This window comes from Parasteatoda tepidariorum, chromosome 7 (assembly GCF_982258835.1).
Source record: "Parasteatoda tepidariorum strain Cologne lab strain chromosome 7, Ptep-v5.0, whole genome shotgun sequence".
Taxonomy (NCBI): domain Eukaryota; kingdom Metazoa; phylum Arthropoda; class Arachnida; order Araneae; family Theridiidae; genus Parasteatoda; species Parasteatoda tepidariorum.
In genome coordinates, this window is record NC_141761.1 from 70,135,868 (window position 1) to 70,153,570 (window position 17,703).

The following is a 17,703-nucleotide window of genomic DNA, read 5'->3' on the forward strand; positions in this document are numbered from 1 at the left end:
TGTTGAGCCACAATCCTCATATTTAGGTCATACAATACCACTTTCCAGCTCAGATAAGAATGTAGCATTATTCATAATTGGAATATTTTTGTCCAAAAGCACAAATATTGATAATTTGCAAGCTGTGATGGTACAAAAATCGAAACGGTGTCATGAAATGTCTGGCACAGAGGATTTAGACACTGAAGACCTCTCTAATGGTTTATATGTCTTTTGCATAGGAATGAGCTTCCACTTCGGCACTTATTCTCACCCTTGATGAAACCACGATTGGACCACGAGAATGCATAGGACACATTGGAAAAATTAGAGCATTGTAACCAAAATGTGGTAAAATTTACCCCATAGCTTGTTATACCTGAAGTTGATGTTGATCAAAATTTGCTGATCAAAATTTGTCTGGCATTATCTTCTGTCATATGTGATTACAGTTCAACAAGCATCCTGGAAATTTATCCCACTCAAGAAGGTACATAATGGCAAGTTCGATGCTAAAAATTTTTGAAGTGATAAGCCATCAGATAAACTAAAGATTTTAGTGGAATTTGTTCTAAGAGTTTATGCATAACGGTTTAATATTAAACTAAATTCATCGCACAACAATGGAGCGTTTCATATGAACATATTAGTTTAATCGTCAAGATATCTTAGTTTTACACATAAAGCAGTTATCGATCCCATTATACAAAGAAATGCTTGAAAAATTGACTTCTGGCTATGATCAGTGATGAACGTCAGCATATCAGCTAATTAGGACAGCAGCTTATTTCAAAAGCCAATAATAACAAAGACAAGAGCGAAACTGAACTGAGAGTTTTTCAGATTCCAATGAACAAACTTTATTTTGAAACAGTTTACTCATTATACGTTATCCTATTTACATTTCAACGCAGAATATCAGAATTTGGCTTCACATCAGAAAAAAACCATTGAATAAAACAGTCCTCTCTTTGAAATTATCTTTTTGAAAAATTTGTCAAAAAATGGAATTCTATGCTAAACAATCTCGCCAATAACACAAATCTCGCAAGCAAAAAAATTAAGTGATCAAAATATTGTTTAGCTTAACATGTTCTATCATATCCTTCAATTATATTCAGCAGCTCTTCAAAAACTATATTTTGAAGTTAACTTGAGTAATTATTGTCTTTTAAATTGATGTTATCTTCCCCTTTCGTTTATTTTTCAAATGCAGTCTTATTTTTCAAAGAAGTCTTTTTCTTTTTCTAATGCTTGTCTTAAAACATATCTCTATTCTTTAAAGAATAACGAAAATTAAGTAAAACAGAAAACAGAACAATAATTTAAGCACTTTCTTATTTGAAACAAAATTGTTTAATACAATAACATTCCAGTTTATAGTCATCTTAACAAGAAAACTTATTAACAATACCCATCATTCTTAGTTGCAAACCAAAACAATTAAGAATTAAATTCTCTCTCATATAAAGGCATTTTTCTGCCGCAAGAATTTCATGATAAGTTCCTTGTTTATTCCTCAAACAGCACTAAATTAAGGAATAACAAGTTGACGAATCTTGTCTGCGGAAAAGAAAAGATTTCTCCCTCTGCCATTTCTACGACAAGTCTGTGACCCGTCATTTCGAATGAGGACAACGTTCCATTCATTATTTCATCTTTTGTCTGTATCCCAGGACGACCCCCTCCTGCCGTGACACAAGAAGCGATAGACGTAGGGGAGTGAAGATTTAATGGATATCTTTTGGACTTATTGTCCTCCAGGTGGAATGGTCAGGATATGTTGTGAGAAAATTGACTTCCAGGATGATTTGATGGAATGGCTATTGTTCCATTTATAGAAAAGAGTGCATAATGAATCGTTCCATTTTATCATTTATTTTATCACCATGAAAGTTGTCTTATGTTCCTTTAGTAATTTTCCTGGAATTAAATACTTAACGTAATTTAATTTCTCGATTAAAGTAGAACGTATTTTTAAAAAAAACTCATTCTTATTTTTTAACTTTATTAAAATGGGCTTGAAATTCTGACGTAATAAACTATTCCTTTAAGCTACTTAATAAATTGAAGAAAAAGATGATTAAACTTATAGCTTTTTTTTTATGTTTTAATGGTTTGCTTTTCCAAAAAATAATTTTTTTAAACATGCTTTCTGACAATGTTATTCAAGATGTAGCTTTATTTTAATAGCAGGATTAATATTTATTGGATATATTATGAACTTATTGCGTCTTACAGGTATTGTAAAATGATGTAAATATTTCTAGGTGATTTGATAAAAACAGACGTTATTTTTAGAAAAAGATGCTTATTGAATTGTAACCAATTCATCAGCAGACCGTCCTGTGTAGGGGGCAGGGAACTGTCCTTGGATCAGAAAGGTCCTGGGTTCGAATTCCGGGCAAGGCATGGATGTTTTTTTCTCTCTGTGTATGATCTATGTCCTTTCTCCTTTGTGTGTAAATGTGACCAGTCCTATAAACGGGTTGTGGTTGTGTGAATGGCGTGGCAGAAGTCGAATTCCTGGCCGTAGATGGCGTCACTGAAAGACAGGAACAATCGCACCCCCACTGCCTAAAGCAGGCAAACGACCAAAGGAAAAAAAAAGAAAGAAAGAAAAACAATTCATCATTTACTTTATCACATTAATGTGAAAAACTGCTTTTGAATATTCGTTTAGTAATTATTTTTGTTTCTCCATTAAATGTGTCATAAAAAGATACTCTCAGATGTTCTAGACTAAGTCATGGCATTATTTTTATGTTAGTCCACAAGCAAGTCCAAGTTTGTAAGCAAGTCTATAATATAATTTGTAGTATATAATATTATATTATGAACTTATTGTACTCCTAGAAGTATTGTAGAATATTCAAGATATGTTGAAAAACTACTAGATGATTTGATAGAAAAGCTATTATGCCCGTTTTGAAACGGATATTGCAATATAATGTATTGCACCTTTCCATCATTCCTTTCATTACATATAATGAAAGGCCGACATCGAATGTTCATTTAGTAGTTATTATTATACGTTTATCCATAAAATATGTGATAAAAGGATACTTTCTGATTCTATAAATAAAACTATAGCATAAATTTTAGGCTGCCTAAGAAACTAATGGATATAGTATGTACTTACTAAACCCCCTAGAATTAATAGTCAGTGTTTTCTGGAGAAAATCCCAATATAAATGGTTTAAAGCCGTGTGGCTCAAAGGATAGATTGGGTGCCTTCGAACGAGGTGAACCGAGTTCAAATCCCATCGACTCGCACCAACAGGAGTGCTGACGTAAAATATCCTCAGTGCTAGAGGGATTATGGGTTAAACTCCTACTTCCTTAAAGGATAACCATGGGAGGTTTTCGTAATTTTCCTCTCCATGTAACCCAAATGCGGGTTAGTTCCATCAAAAAGTCCTCCGAGAAGACAAATTTCTTCCAATACTTGAGCCAGGAGTTCCCCTGCCTTCTAGATTTGGTTCGAAATAAGAAGGTTACAAAGTCGAACAATGGTAGTCTTAAACCAAAAATTGGGTCGGCTGTTCAACGACGGTTACAGAATAGAATTAAGTATTAAAAAACGACTTTTATGAAATGCATAATATGGGTAATGAATTGTACCATTTCATTATTTATTTTAGTGCATGAAAAGTATTTCATTGTACATTGGAAAGTTTTTTTTTTAAATAAATTTTTAAAGCTGTTTAAATATCAGATTATAAGAGTATGAAAGAAAAATTTCCTCATTTTCTACAACAGATATTTGAAAAACCAAAAGAATCCATCCCTGCTTGCTCCGCTCAACAATCTCTTTTTTGCTTCTCTGTCTACGCGCCACCATTTGTTTTCTTAAAAAATCGATATTTTCTTTAGCAAATATCAAAGCATAACAAAGAATATTTAATAAAATATGTTCCTATAATAATTCTGTCTTTGAATATTTTGTTAATTTGTGTTAACGGTAACGAAATGAATGATTAACGAAATGAATGTGAAAAATAATTGACTGTATTTGAAAAAAATATTAAAGTTAGGAATGCAGATAGTGTACTTCAGTTAAAAGAAATAAATGAGAAGTATTTCAACATGAAGAGATTCATTGTATCAATCCAAATAAATAACGGTTCATATTTCCATTGAACAAAGTTTTATTTACGTTTTTCTTGAAGAAAATCTAATCTCTCTCACTCTCCCTCTCTCTCACTCTCCCTCTCTCTCACTCTCCCTCTCTCTCACTCTCCTTCTCTCTCACTCTCCCTCTCTCTCACTCTCCCTCTCTCTCACTCTCCCTCTCTCTCACTCTCCCTCTCTCTCACTCTCCCTCTCTCTCACTCTCCCTCTCTCTCACTCTCCCTCTCTCTCACTCTCCCTCTCTCTCACTCTCCCTCTCTCTCACTCTCCCTCTCTCTCACTCTCCCTCTCTCTCACTCTCCCTCTCTCTCACTCTCCCTCTCTCTCACTCTCCCTCTCTCTCACTCTCCCTCTCTCTCACTCTCCCTCTCTCTCACTCTCCCTCTCTCTCACTCTCCCTCTCTCTCACTCTCCCTCTCTCTCACTCTCCCTCTCTCTCACTCTCCCTCTCTCTCACTCTCCCTCTCTCTCACTCTCCCTCTCTCTCACTCTCCCTCTCTCTCACTCTCCCTCTCTCTCACTCTCCCTCTCTCTCACTCTCCCTCTCTCTCACTCTCCCTCTCTCTCACTCTCCCTCTCTCTCACTCTCCCTCTCTCTCACTCTCCCTCTCTCTCGCTCTCCCTCTCTCCCACTCTCCCTCTCTCTCCCTCTCCCTCTCTCTCACTCTCCCTCTCTCTCACACCCTCTCCCTCCCCCTCTTTCTCTCCCTCTCTCCCTCTTTCTCTCTCTCCCTCTTTCTCTCTCTCCCTCTTTCTCTCTCTCCCTCTCTCTCACTCTCCCTCACTCTCCCTCTCTCTCACTCTCTCTCTAACTTTCACTCTCTCTAACTCTTCTTTGGTTACTTTCGACATCCACTTAAACGCAAGCTTATACAATAAGGATCGAGCAAAAAGAATTTTCCTACAGCGGGATAAATATAGTCATTGTTGAAAATTTAAAAAAAAGTGAGAAAAGAGTTCTAGGAGGCCATGGACCATAAGTTTCTTATAACTTTCTTACAGCGTGAGATTTCAAAATAATATTCGCATTAAAATTACAAACAAAAATACACGTTCAGCACTTTAAATATTTGTTTTTAGTTTCAGTCAGGCTGCAGAGCGGCCTGTATCGTATTTTGTCTGTGTCATATAGTTCAAGAGTTTAAATTATTAAGCATATTATTAACTCTAATATCTATTAGCAACTCTAATACTATTCAACTCTATTATTCTCGATCTTATAATCAGATGTTATTTTTTATTGCGTCCTATTTTTTCTCTAAAACTTCCTTAATTTCAAGTTTAAAAGCCTTGTAGGTTTCCTGCATCAAAACAAATGCAATGTAGAACAATAAAAATAGCTGTAGAATTTTTAAATAAGTGGAACTATTATATTACGGCAGAATGAGCTTTAATTCGGAGATCATGAACAACTGCTGTGAAAAGTTTTGTTTGTTTGTTTTGTAAATTGTAATAGTTTGTTTGGTGAAATTTTTTGTTAGTCTGTAATTTTGCGTATTTAATAAACAAAACATATATAAAAACAAATAAGTTTTAAATATTTAAACATCTTGTTGATCTATAGGATATATATTCAAAAAATAATAATTTTAACAAAATTGAAAAGAAAAACAAAATTTTTATGGTTTTGCATAGAAAATTAATTTTAAAAAAAGCATTGACAATATTTTATAAAAATTCAGTTCATTATTTTTCTTCTTTTTTTACTTTTTAATGCAAAACCCCTGAAAAGTTTTTGTTTTATTAAAAAAAAGGAATTAAAATTATTTTATTTCATACTTTTGTTTATTTTAAAAATAGAGATTTTTTTTAAAAAATAATTACGCTTTTTATTTACAACATTTTCCAACATTTGTAAATTCGGTACTGAGAGAGAAACTTGATTTGTGATCATATCTATTTCAACAGGGTATTACAAGAATGAAAACTTTTCATTAATCTCTTACTAACAGAATAAATAAAAGATAGAGATTTTTTTGTATTAAATTATAAATTAAAGCTATTTAAAATATTATTTTCCTTTACGTTACAGAAATCAACATGAAAATGATAAATTAATTCTTTCCTGAATTCGGAGGAAATATATTCAAATACAGGTCGGAGTTGGAGTCGAGTGCTCCGCAAATTTCTGAATTGAACAATAAATTACTGTCTCCACAGTTCTGAAAAACACAGCGAAATCATATGCAAACCTGAAAGACATATACCAACACAATTTATAAATCTATAATATTTCCTTTTTTTATTTTATTTATTGCCCTTTTCGGGGGTTTTCTCCGTTTGTCCAGAATGGGTTTCCGAAATTCCCTGTAAACCGTTTCCATATGAAAGGAAAAATTACTAAATGAATAGATTGAATACCATATATTTTTGTTTTATTACACGAAGTTTGTTTGTTTTTTTACCAGAATTGACATTACCATAGAGTACGGTAATTTTACCAGAATTCTTGCAGAATGGATTTCCGAATGCGTCCAGAATGGGTTTCCGAAATTCCCTGTAAACCGTTTCCATATGAAAGGAGAAATTACCAAATGAATAGATTGAATACCGTATATTTTTGTTTTATTACACGAATTTTTCTTTTTTTTTGCCAGAATACTGTAATTTTACCAGAATGTTTCTTCGGGGTGTAGTTTTCCAGAGGTAGAGTGATCTAACCAAAAACATGATACTAACAATTAAGGGTTCCAAACATCCCTTCAACTATTCAGACAATATTTTGTAGAGCTTCTACTCATATTTTAAGCGACAAGAACACAAATCTATTAAACAACACAAAAAAAATTCCGGATCAAATTAGGGTATAAAGTACTGGCACTTCGGGTACATCAGCTGTAAAATCCATTTTACCTAGAAGTGTAATTTCACCGTAAAATGTTATATTTTAAAGTAATATTTATTTATTTTGAGATATTACTGATTTCACGTTTCAGAACAATTATTGCTGTAAAAATTACGGAGTATCAGTTTTTTTGTTCCGTAAAATGTTCCGGTAATTCACCGTAATATTTTGCAGTGAAGATGCTAATTTAGAGAAAGTACGTTTTTTAGTCGGATTTCATAGCATAAAATGTTGTCCGCACAAGAAATAGGGTGAGTTTTTCGAAACATTAAAATATCATTCTCAATCTGCTCAGTAGAGGAAATATTTATAATATTTTTTTTTATTTAGCACAATGTATCTGCATAACATTTTAATATAACGTCTATTGTAGTTGAGAAACTTGGACTTTTTCTTACAATTAAGTACAAAACAAACGAAAAACTTTAATTTACTTCCCCCTATCTTTAAATTTGATACAAAAATTTGCGAGATGGAATGAAAGTATCAATAAACTAGTGGGCTGCGCCCCCTGCTCGCTAACGCTCGCCAACCCCCGAAAATTGCTACGCAATCTTATATGGTTTGCTTCGCAAACCAAGCTCGCTTCTCTCGCTACTAACTTAGGCACAAAGTTCTAAGAATTCAAAACAATCATTCAAATCCATAAAAAAACTTTTTTTAAAAAAAAAAGTTACATCTTTTTAGTAAATGCCAAGTCATTAAAATAAATTTGAATTCAAATAAATGACATGTAATTCGTTAAACCTATTAGAAATGTGCTATAGTATAATTCGTGATATAGATCGAAAATCGTCAAATAAATTCGTAATATATAAATTCGTGAAAAAAAAGGGCTTTCGACAAAATACTAAAATAGAGATCTATCGACAAAGACTACTCACTTCTGCCTAGCTTAATTGTATGAGATTGCCGCAGCTGATGCTCTCTGGTTATTTCAGTTTCCGTTTCTAAAAGCGCTATATGTTGAGTCACCTCAGCTAGATTTGGCATGTGACATTTTTAGCGGCAATCATTGGTCAAAGCAAACGTTGCCACCGGCGGAAAAGAAATACAGTCAAAATTTGGGAGCCACGTAAGAGAATTATATATATTAGATATGCAATTACCTTTTTTTTTAATTGCAAGTTAACTTTCGAATAAATGCTATAAATGTATTAGTTTATTAAAGTAATATGGTACATTCATTTTTATTGAAGGAACATTTTCTTCAGTAAGTAAAAGTTTCAAAAAATAATCGTTGCATTAAAATCAATCTTAAATATAGGAATCTAGTGCTTGCTTGACTTGTTTTGCTGAAATGAATTTAGCCTCTTACTGTAATGGCTCAGCCTGCTTGCTGTAGTAACATATTCAAAAAATTCTCTGTATTAGCACTGAGTTCTGAAAAAAAAGTACAATGAAGATTTATTATTATAATTGGAGTTTCAGTAATAATATAAAGAAAAATCATTATTTCAAAACTCAACCTTCAATTTTAGATGTACATAAAGTGTGTACATAAAATAAGCTGCTGGATAACAACTTATTTTTTGTTTTTTAAAATAAATATGATTAAAATATAAAATAACAAATGAAAATAAGCAAATATAGCTCAATTATTATTCCTTCATAATTTTTTCATTTTTAATATTTATCGTAAAACATCCAGTACCGTAAAACTAAAATCTCTGGAGTACATTTTGTAGCTTTACGTGATTAACGTCATTCTTATCGGTCGATCCAAAATTGATAAATAATTTCGATGGATATTAAAATGAACGGTTTGCAGTGTCTGTTTATTAAACCTGATAATACATTTCGAAAAAAAAATTAAAATTAGTTACTAAGTTCTTCAACGAAAAGTGCTCTAGACTAAGAAAAAAAAACTATGAAATAGTAGTTTCAAAATAATCAATTTGCATCAAATTAATGTATGGGAATGTGGCCCACCCTATGAACTGGGGTATCTGTGGCAGTGTGGCGTGGTAATGTTGCTCGCCTTCGTGACTTATGTTAACAGGTACCCACTGGGTAACGTTCGATAATCACACAAGGCATCTTCCGAGGTGAAGAACGAAAGTTCACTACCTGCTATTATAAAAAAAAATAGAAAGAAAGAAAAAGAAAGACATTTGTATTAATAACAAAGCGCTGTCAACCTAAAAAGCTAACGGATTCCAGTGTAAAAATCACAGTTTGGACAGCTTGAAAAGTAACAGAAATTTTTTTTAACAGTTTTTTGTCAACTGCGTTATCAGTTCGCTGATTAGAAGGTCAGAGTTAAGACTGACCCTCTAATTTTGAAAAATTTGTGAAAATAAATTATCTGGCACTTTGAGCACAGAACGTAGCAATTCGTGAACTTTTATCCATTTATGTTAAACTTTAATTGTTTTTAGAAAATTTTATTCACTTTTTAAACTTCTGGTTGGAATAGATAAGGGGAATTACACTTTTTTAAAACGAAAAACTGTTTTTAATTTCTGACTCACAGATTGCAGTAAATTCTAATTTGCGGAGTAAAAACTGTTTCTTAACACTAGAATTAAGTAATTGCACAGAATTTCAATTCAAATCCCAATCTCATAAACTATTAAATTTAACTGTATTTAATATTTTGATACTTTAATAATATACATTTGACTATGTAGCAGTTGTGTGAAACATAAAATTAATTTATATAGTAATAGATGTCACAGTGTTTTCTTTAATTAAAGATTCATAAAATTCCATTTATAACAGTTGGTTTAACCATGAAATGCAATAACTGCATGACATTTAACCAGAGATGTTTGAAAAAATGCATTGAGGCTCAAAATAAAGAAGACAAAATAAACAAAATATAAAGGGCATACAAAAAAGATCGAAAATTACATATGTATAAAATGCCTGAAAAAAAAATCTATTGGAGATAAACCTGGTAGCTGCGATTGAATCTGGTGTTTTAGCTATCTTAAGCTGATGGAAGCCTGATTAGTGCTCTATCGACTTGTAGCATAATCAACATACAAGGTTCAAGTACCAAAGTTAGTGACCTGGAGAACCAATATAATCTTCCTGAAGTATAACGAACAGAACAGAATTTCAAGTGAATGAAATGTTATAAGTACCATCGTAAAATTTTGTTCTTTCTGTCTTTCCGCTCTACTTTACATCTATTCTTATGCTCTACGTCTTTGATTATAGTCTTGGATGCTTTTAATTTAGTTGCTAAAATGTTATTAAAGTTATGTTTGAATTTCACGTTTCTTCTTTATTATCTTTAACGAATAACCTATCTAAAATGCAGAATTTAATGCACGCAAACCAATCTTGCCAAAGATTTAAAAATGCGTTTCTGTTCAATAATTAAATTCTGAACGCAAAAATTACTGCAGGTTAACATTAGGAATATTTTTTTGTTTTGAAGGGGACCCTTAATCACAATTAAAATATTCCGAGCAAATTTTTATTTGATAATATTCAAAAATCCATTCGAAATTGCTATATTCATCTGCAGTTTTCGCTTAAAAGGTGATTTAAAATTTCGAAATCTGTATGGCATTTCATTATTATCTTTAAGAAACAAAAGTTATTTAAAATACATGTTTTGTTCAATTTAGGCTTCAAAAACCAAAGAATTTATTTTTTAAAGAATAGAATCATTATACTTACCATCATCTTGAGCCATTGCTGAAAAAAATATCGAATATTTTGTTAAATCAAAACAATCCAACAATGTATAATTATAATATTTTGTTTCTTTTTTTAGCTACGAGAAAATAATCGTGCTTAGGGGAGTAACGGGTACCCCCGCCCACTTTCAATTTCATATGTATAGAATATTTTTTCAAGTCAATGGGCCATCGGACATTAATTGTTGTATTAAAAAAAGATTATTTTCTAAGTTTCAAGTATTTATGCAGCTGGTAACATGGTAAACAATAGTTTTGAAAATATGTTGAATACAGTAGTCATGGAATTAAGAAAAATCGGTTGAATTTTGAGACAAAAATGATAAATGAGGTTTATCTATTGTCAATACATTGGTCATTTTCATTTACACCTGACAAAACAGTCAAAAAACATAATTTTTGTAACTGGGCGGGGCTACCCGACACATTTTGAAAAGAGATGAAAAACATGTTTTTTTAAATTTCTATTTTTTCAAGTTGAACTATTCTTTTTTTTTTTGTTGCTTTATTCTTTTCGCATTATTTAATTAGATGATAAAACAATAGAAATATTCAAAAATATTGATTATTACTCAATATTATACAGAAATATAAGCAATACTCCTTAAGTGGGCGGGACTACCCGACTCTCCCCTAACACTAGAAAGAGTGAAACTTAGTATATACCTATATCGCCCGAAAACCGTCAAAATGACTGAATTGTGAAAGAATAACTAATGTGTAAGGAAATATGCTTAAAATTAGCTTTTAATATTTTTTATATTATTTACAGTTATATAACAAGTTATTAGTAAATATTAATAATAAAAAAAATTGTATGTTGCACAAAAGTCACAAAATTCTAAGAAATTGTACCATTATATACATCATTGTTTTTCTAATTGAAATTTAAAAAAACAATCAAAATGACTCCCTAGGGCAATCTAGTGTTAAATTTAATTTTAATTCCTCGAAAGCCTTGTGTGATACCTTGTGTTTTTATAATAATATTCATTGAATGTATTAGTTGAATCGTTATTATTATTGTAATGATATAATTAAAATGAATTATCTTTCATACCTGAAAGGGTTCTATGTAGGTTTTAAGTAAGGCTACGTAATGATTTTAAGTAAATTTCTTGTGCTCTAAATGTGAATTAATTTTATTTTATCTGAGTCACACATAATTCATATAGAATTTTCAGCTACATAAGTGTGAAGTTCAAATCTGTAGCCCTTATCATTGAACTTAGAACTGACGGCATGACATTTATATATTCAAAGTATTTAATAATTTTGGATTAGTTGATAATACTTAACTGTATGGTAAACTGTGATTTTACCATGTTTTCGATTACGTGTTTTTTCATCTGGTAATGCTTTTACGGAAATAGAGAGAGAAAAACGTAAAATGAAATTTTCTATATTTTGCACTGTTTTTCCTCAGAAAATTAAATTTCTTCGTGTATGTTCAAGCTTAAATCTTAATAAACTAGTCTTTCGAATGTCCTGAAATTAACTGAAGACTTAAAAAATTGATTTAAAAAACAGAAAGGAAATAAAAATGTATGATGATGCCATTTTTTGCTGCAGAAACCATAGAAATTATTCTCCCATAATTTCAGTATTAGTTACAAGAATTGTATATAAAGAAGTATAGAACAATGCTGATAAGGGAGAAAAAGAAGTATAGAACAATGTTCTTCAAGTAGCCATCATTTGTGTTAATAACATAGGCAGTTTATGGAATAAATTTATACCTACCAGTAGAAATATTTCAGTCAGGAAAAAAGAACATTTGTTTAGAGTTTTTCTAGTTAGAAATGCCACCTTTTAATGCCACTTTAAAACTATGTTGATTTTTTTACATAGAATAAACCTTGTTTCCTAAGCAATTGCTTAAGACTTACATTTGTATATCCTTTCCGTTTGGCTTCAGTGAATTTTTAAAACTCATGGACATCTGTTTCTCTCTAAATACATTTATTCTGTTGAACAGGTAAAATAATCTCGAACTAGATACTAAGATGGCGGTATTGGAGAATAATGAATAGTTTTTGGATCGGCTGGATAATAAATGAAACTCCCGATGTCATTCGAATCTATGAATAGTCCCAATGGATTTTAAGAGTCCTGATCATCAAATAACTACCTGAAATGACTATTATTATTGACGACTACATAATTTTTAGTGCTGATGGTGATCAATTTCATGTGTCATTGGTTTCAATTTCCAATTTTTTTGTATGGCGTTCAGAAATTTAATTGACTATTAAAAGCTAGTTTGCTCAACCCCAACTCTTGACCACTTTTCAAAATTATTGCTCAATCACATTTATCTCGCTTTTTTAAGGTCAGCCCATTTCTTCAAACAGAACAACAAAGTTTAAAAGTTTATTAATATTAATATAACGTAAAATAATTGCAGAAAATACTATTGAAACCGAAATAATTGCTACATAACTTCATGATACTTCAAACTAGTTTTAAAAATTTTTTAAAAAGCCGTCTCTTAGGCTCGATTGAGTTAGACTCGTTCGACAATCAGTTAACGAATTTTGCAATGCATGCTAGAAACACAGTTAAAGCCCCATTAGATTCAGATTATTCCGTGAAGAATTCAGCTGTTGTTTAACTTCTGTCTGCTGTAACTGGGAAATCGATTGCGGTCATCACCAAGGTAATGTTTGTAATTGAAATCAGCCTTTATAATTTAAAGCCAAAGTTATTTTTATGTTAATAAATTGGAATACGTGTTGCTTTTCGTGGAAGAATTACAAACATCGAATTTTGGATGATTTATATATATATATATATATATATATATATATATATATATATATATATATATATATATATATATATATATATATATATATATATATATATATATGTATATGTATATGTATATGTATATATATATATATATATATATATATGTATAATGATTTTCAAGAATTTGTAGTTTTTGGATTCACCAAAATATAGAATACATTTATCGTCACGGAAGGAAGAAGATTAAATGTGAGCATTGAGATGAAGTGTCATCTGACAACCGTTGACAAAAGTGAAAAATTCATACTTTTTGAATTCGCCTAAATGTATCGCAACATTTTCGAATTCTTTTGAATCAATGTCCAAACCCAATCGGGATGGCACATGTTTCAGTTATATTTTCAATAAAGAGGTGCTCGATTATATTCAATTTTCACATTTTTCATTTCGATTCCATTATATCGGATCATCCAATTTCAATTTCATTACATCTTGCCATATATAAGAAACTTTAACAATGTCGTAACTGTAGCTAAACTAAGGAATATTGCAGCGTTCATATAACGTCTATCGAAAAAATCTGCAATTGAATCGTAGAAAGCAATTAACTTGAAAAAAATCCGTTCATTGTACAAAATTGAATACTCCATAAAACAAATATTGAAGAAATGCTATAACATAATGTATATTGTTTCATTTTTTTTAAAAATACCTTTCATAAAATGAACACAAGTATTTTAAAAAGATACAAATATTAAATACAAAAAAAAAAATTTAACTTGAACACAATCAAATGTATACGAAATAAAATAAAAGTTGACCTGCTTTCTTCAAATTTTGTGGTCGACTTGCTTTAGACTTTCACTTAAATTCTAAATCCTCATTATAGTCAAATTTGAGTAGCATGAAATGGAGTTTGAGCATTTCCAACTTTATTCAGGTTAATAATGGTTACTACTTTTTCAGTAACTGAATATTCTAAATGTTTTGTTGGAAAAGAAAACTTTATGCGCCATTTAACTTGCATTAAATGGCCTTTTTTGCATGCTTTGATTGCATTGTACCAATCATATCATGAATTTGTTTTTTTGTGTTTTCTTTCCTTTAGTATATGATTAAAGAATAGCAAAATCTGAATCGTTACGCAAGTAAATATATTCACATACTAAAAACTTACCTAACTTTAGTGTTGATATTATTATTTTGTCTGGTGCAGGGTTTTGAATGAGTTATATTTCTTTTTACAAAAATCCTTCTTCTTCAAATATTTATCCTAATTCTGTTTGTACTTTATTGATCATGAAGTAATCACTTGAGACTTACGTTATCCTTTAGTTACTCGATAAACAAACACGTGGTTTATGTTTTGGTAAAAAAAAATATTTAAATCTTGATAAGATAAATTATGATCGTACATTTCGCTCATAATAAACTATGGATGTGTTTCGTATTAGAAAGGCCATAGCCATTCAAAGTAAAAGCCTTTTCAAAGTAAAAAAATGAACCCCAAAAAATTATCGATTGTTGCCACAGCTATATGACCACTATACAATTCAGCTTTCAGTCACATCTAAATGATTTTCCTTAACAATTTTAACCAGGTGAATTTCCTTGAATTTTTACTGCTAAAGAATCACAAATTTGGAATGAGAGCTTAGATAGTTGTTTAAAACATCACTTAAATTTTCAGAATATAATACACTGAAATATTTTTCTTTCACAAATGTTCTTCCTTTTGACATTGCGTAATGTATTGTTCATAAATATTTTAAAATAAAAGCTAGACTTAAATTAAATAATGTCATCTTAGATTATAATCTCCGATTAAACTGGTAGTTATTTAGTTTTTTTTTTTTTAGAATCAACTGTGATTTAGTGAGAAAATAAGGCTGCGTGCTATCAACTGCGTAATTTTATTAACTATATTCAAGCACAAGATAATGAAAATGACAATGAAAATATTTATCAAGTATTCCGTGATCGAATAAAAACTGTCGTTTAATGGCATTACTCTTTATCATTTTTTTAAATTTATTACGAACATAAAAAAATATAATTACGTCAAGTGCTTTAGCACTTAAATTCAATATTATTTTAAAACTGGAGTTAATCAATGTGTTCAGTGAGTGATTATTTAAAATTAAGGTTTAAAGTTGTTTTAAGGCGTTAAAGCTGACTTAAGATTTGTTTGAAGGTGACTTCAAAATACAACTTCACGAGATTTATAATTAAAGGCGTATAAAGTTGTTTTATTCGTATTTGAGGTTGTTTTAAGGTTGATAGAAATGACAGTAATAAGCTTAGACAGGTGTTTTAGGTATACTTGTTATTTTTTCCACACTTCAAACAAATAGCGATTTTTGTGAAGTGAATAATTTCACGCGATTTCAAATAAAATTGTTGCTGATAGATTGGTATTATGAGGTATAAGATGTAAATGAATTTAAATTTAAAGGTTTATTGACTAAGTTATTTGTGGTGCGAAACATAACCTCATTTTATACCTCTCAACCACAAAAGCATATTATTTTTCTGTAAGAGTTACCTGCAACTTTACTTTCGTTCGCCAAAGATTGTTCCTATTTTTTTTTATGCTTTAAATCTTGATCGTTGTTACAATTTTGGTGTTTACTTAGAGTCAGAGATATCGAAAAATTTATATTCGATAATAGTCTTGCAGCTGAACAAACCTCAGGAACTTGCTTTAGGACAGAGTGTATAATAAAGTCGTGGTTCCTAAAAGGTGTTCCGCGGAACCTTAGGGCTCCGTGGGAAAGTGAAAAAGGTGCTAGTCATAGAATTAGGTATTTTCTTTAACCAGTGAGAGATTTTCAAAACTGTGACTGTATTTGAATCAAATCAATAATTCCTTATTTATTTAATACTAGTGGGCTGCGGCACCTGCTCACTAACGCTCGCCAACCCCCAAAAATTGCTACGCAATCTTATATGGTTTGCTTCGCAAACCAAGCTCGCTTCGCTCGCTACTAACTTAGGTACATTGCAAATGCACAAAATTCTAAGAATTCAAAACAATCATTCAAATCCACATAACAACTTTTTTTTTAAAAAAAAAATAACATCTTTTTAGTAAATACTAAGTCATTAAAAAAATTTATTTGAATTCAAATAAATGACATGTAATTCGCTAAACCTATTAGAAATGTGCTATAGTATAAAATCTTAAAGCGTAACAGCACGACTGAGACTCATTTTTCAATGAATAACTAATAACAATAATAAAACAAATAAATTCGTGATATAAATCAAAAATCGTCAAATAAATTCGTAATACTATATAAATTCGTGAAAAAAAGCGCTTTCGACAAAATACTAAAATAGAGATCTATCGACAAAGACTACTCACTTCTGCCTAGCTTAATAGTATGAGATTGCCGCAGCTGATAGAATGCTCTCGCTGGTTATTTCAGTTTCCGTTTTTAAAAGCGCTGTTTGTTGAGCCACCAATGCTAGATTTGGCACGTGACATTTTTAGCAGCAATCATTGATTGATTTACTAGCGTTTACATTCTGAGAGTTGTAATGAGGCTTTTTTTTGTCGCCGTGTAAGAGAAATATATATATATATAGATTTAAAAGTTTTAAAAATTATTTAATTGAAATATTTGTCATAATAATTTGCAAAGTTTACAAAAAAGTTTGTTTATTCTAACTAAAATGGACTATTTTATTAGTTGAATAAATTAAGAAAAAATGGAAATTTACAAAAAAATATTGTATATTATTTCTTATCGAACTTTTCAATTTAATTTTTTTTCATACAATTTTTCAATTCAAAATTTCTTAAAGATCTTTTACATTTTCATTTCAACGAAAACCATAATTCATCTTCATTCTTAGCATCTACAAATACCAAAAACTAATTCAGAGTCAAAAAACCAATTAAGTAGATAGATATCCAAAATACCATTTAATTTTTTTTCTATTTAAAGGAACTTACCAGCAACAATGACACACAATGCAACGACGACATAAGATATTAATTTCATTTTGTTTGGTTTTGGGTTCTGAGTGAAGTTGTAAGAGGACGGTTTTAAGTCTCATGCTCTTTATATAGTAGCTAAAAATCAGATTATAACATCTGCAGATAAGCAAATAAAAGTTAGATTTGATTCTAAAAGTGTTAATACGTTATGTGTTTCCATGCCAATTTATTGACATTGTTTGTAATAATCTATTTTTATATTATATAATGTTTTTTATTAATCTTTTCTTCTGATGACTCCTTTAATCCTTGACATCTTCTATTGACTCAACAAAAGTATAAATTGTTATCCGATTTAAATTATATTCTACGCAATTGATAAAGCAAAT

General features: G+C 30.5%; 1 long non-coding RNA gene across 1 annotated transcript; it reads right to left on the reverse strand.

Moving 5' to 3' along the window:
* Positions 1-8,100: 8,100 nt before the first annotated feature.
* On the reverse strand, positions 8,101-17,468 carry LOC107438359 (uncharacterized). The gene is made up of 3 exons (XR_006225106.3): positions 17,330-17,468; positions 10,595-10,612; positions 8,101-8,341 (listed from the first exon to the last, which is right to left on the reverse strand). It is a non-coding gene; the product is annotated as an uncharacterized LOC107438359 (long non-coding RNA).
* Between the last annotated feature and the right edge of the window lie 235 nt (positions 17,469-17,703).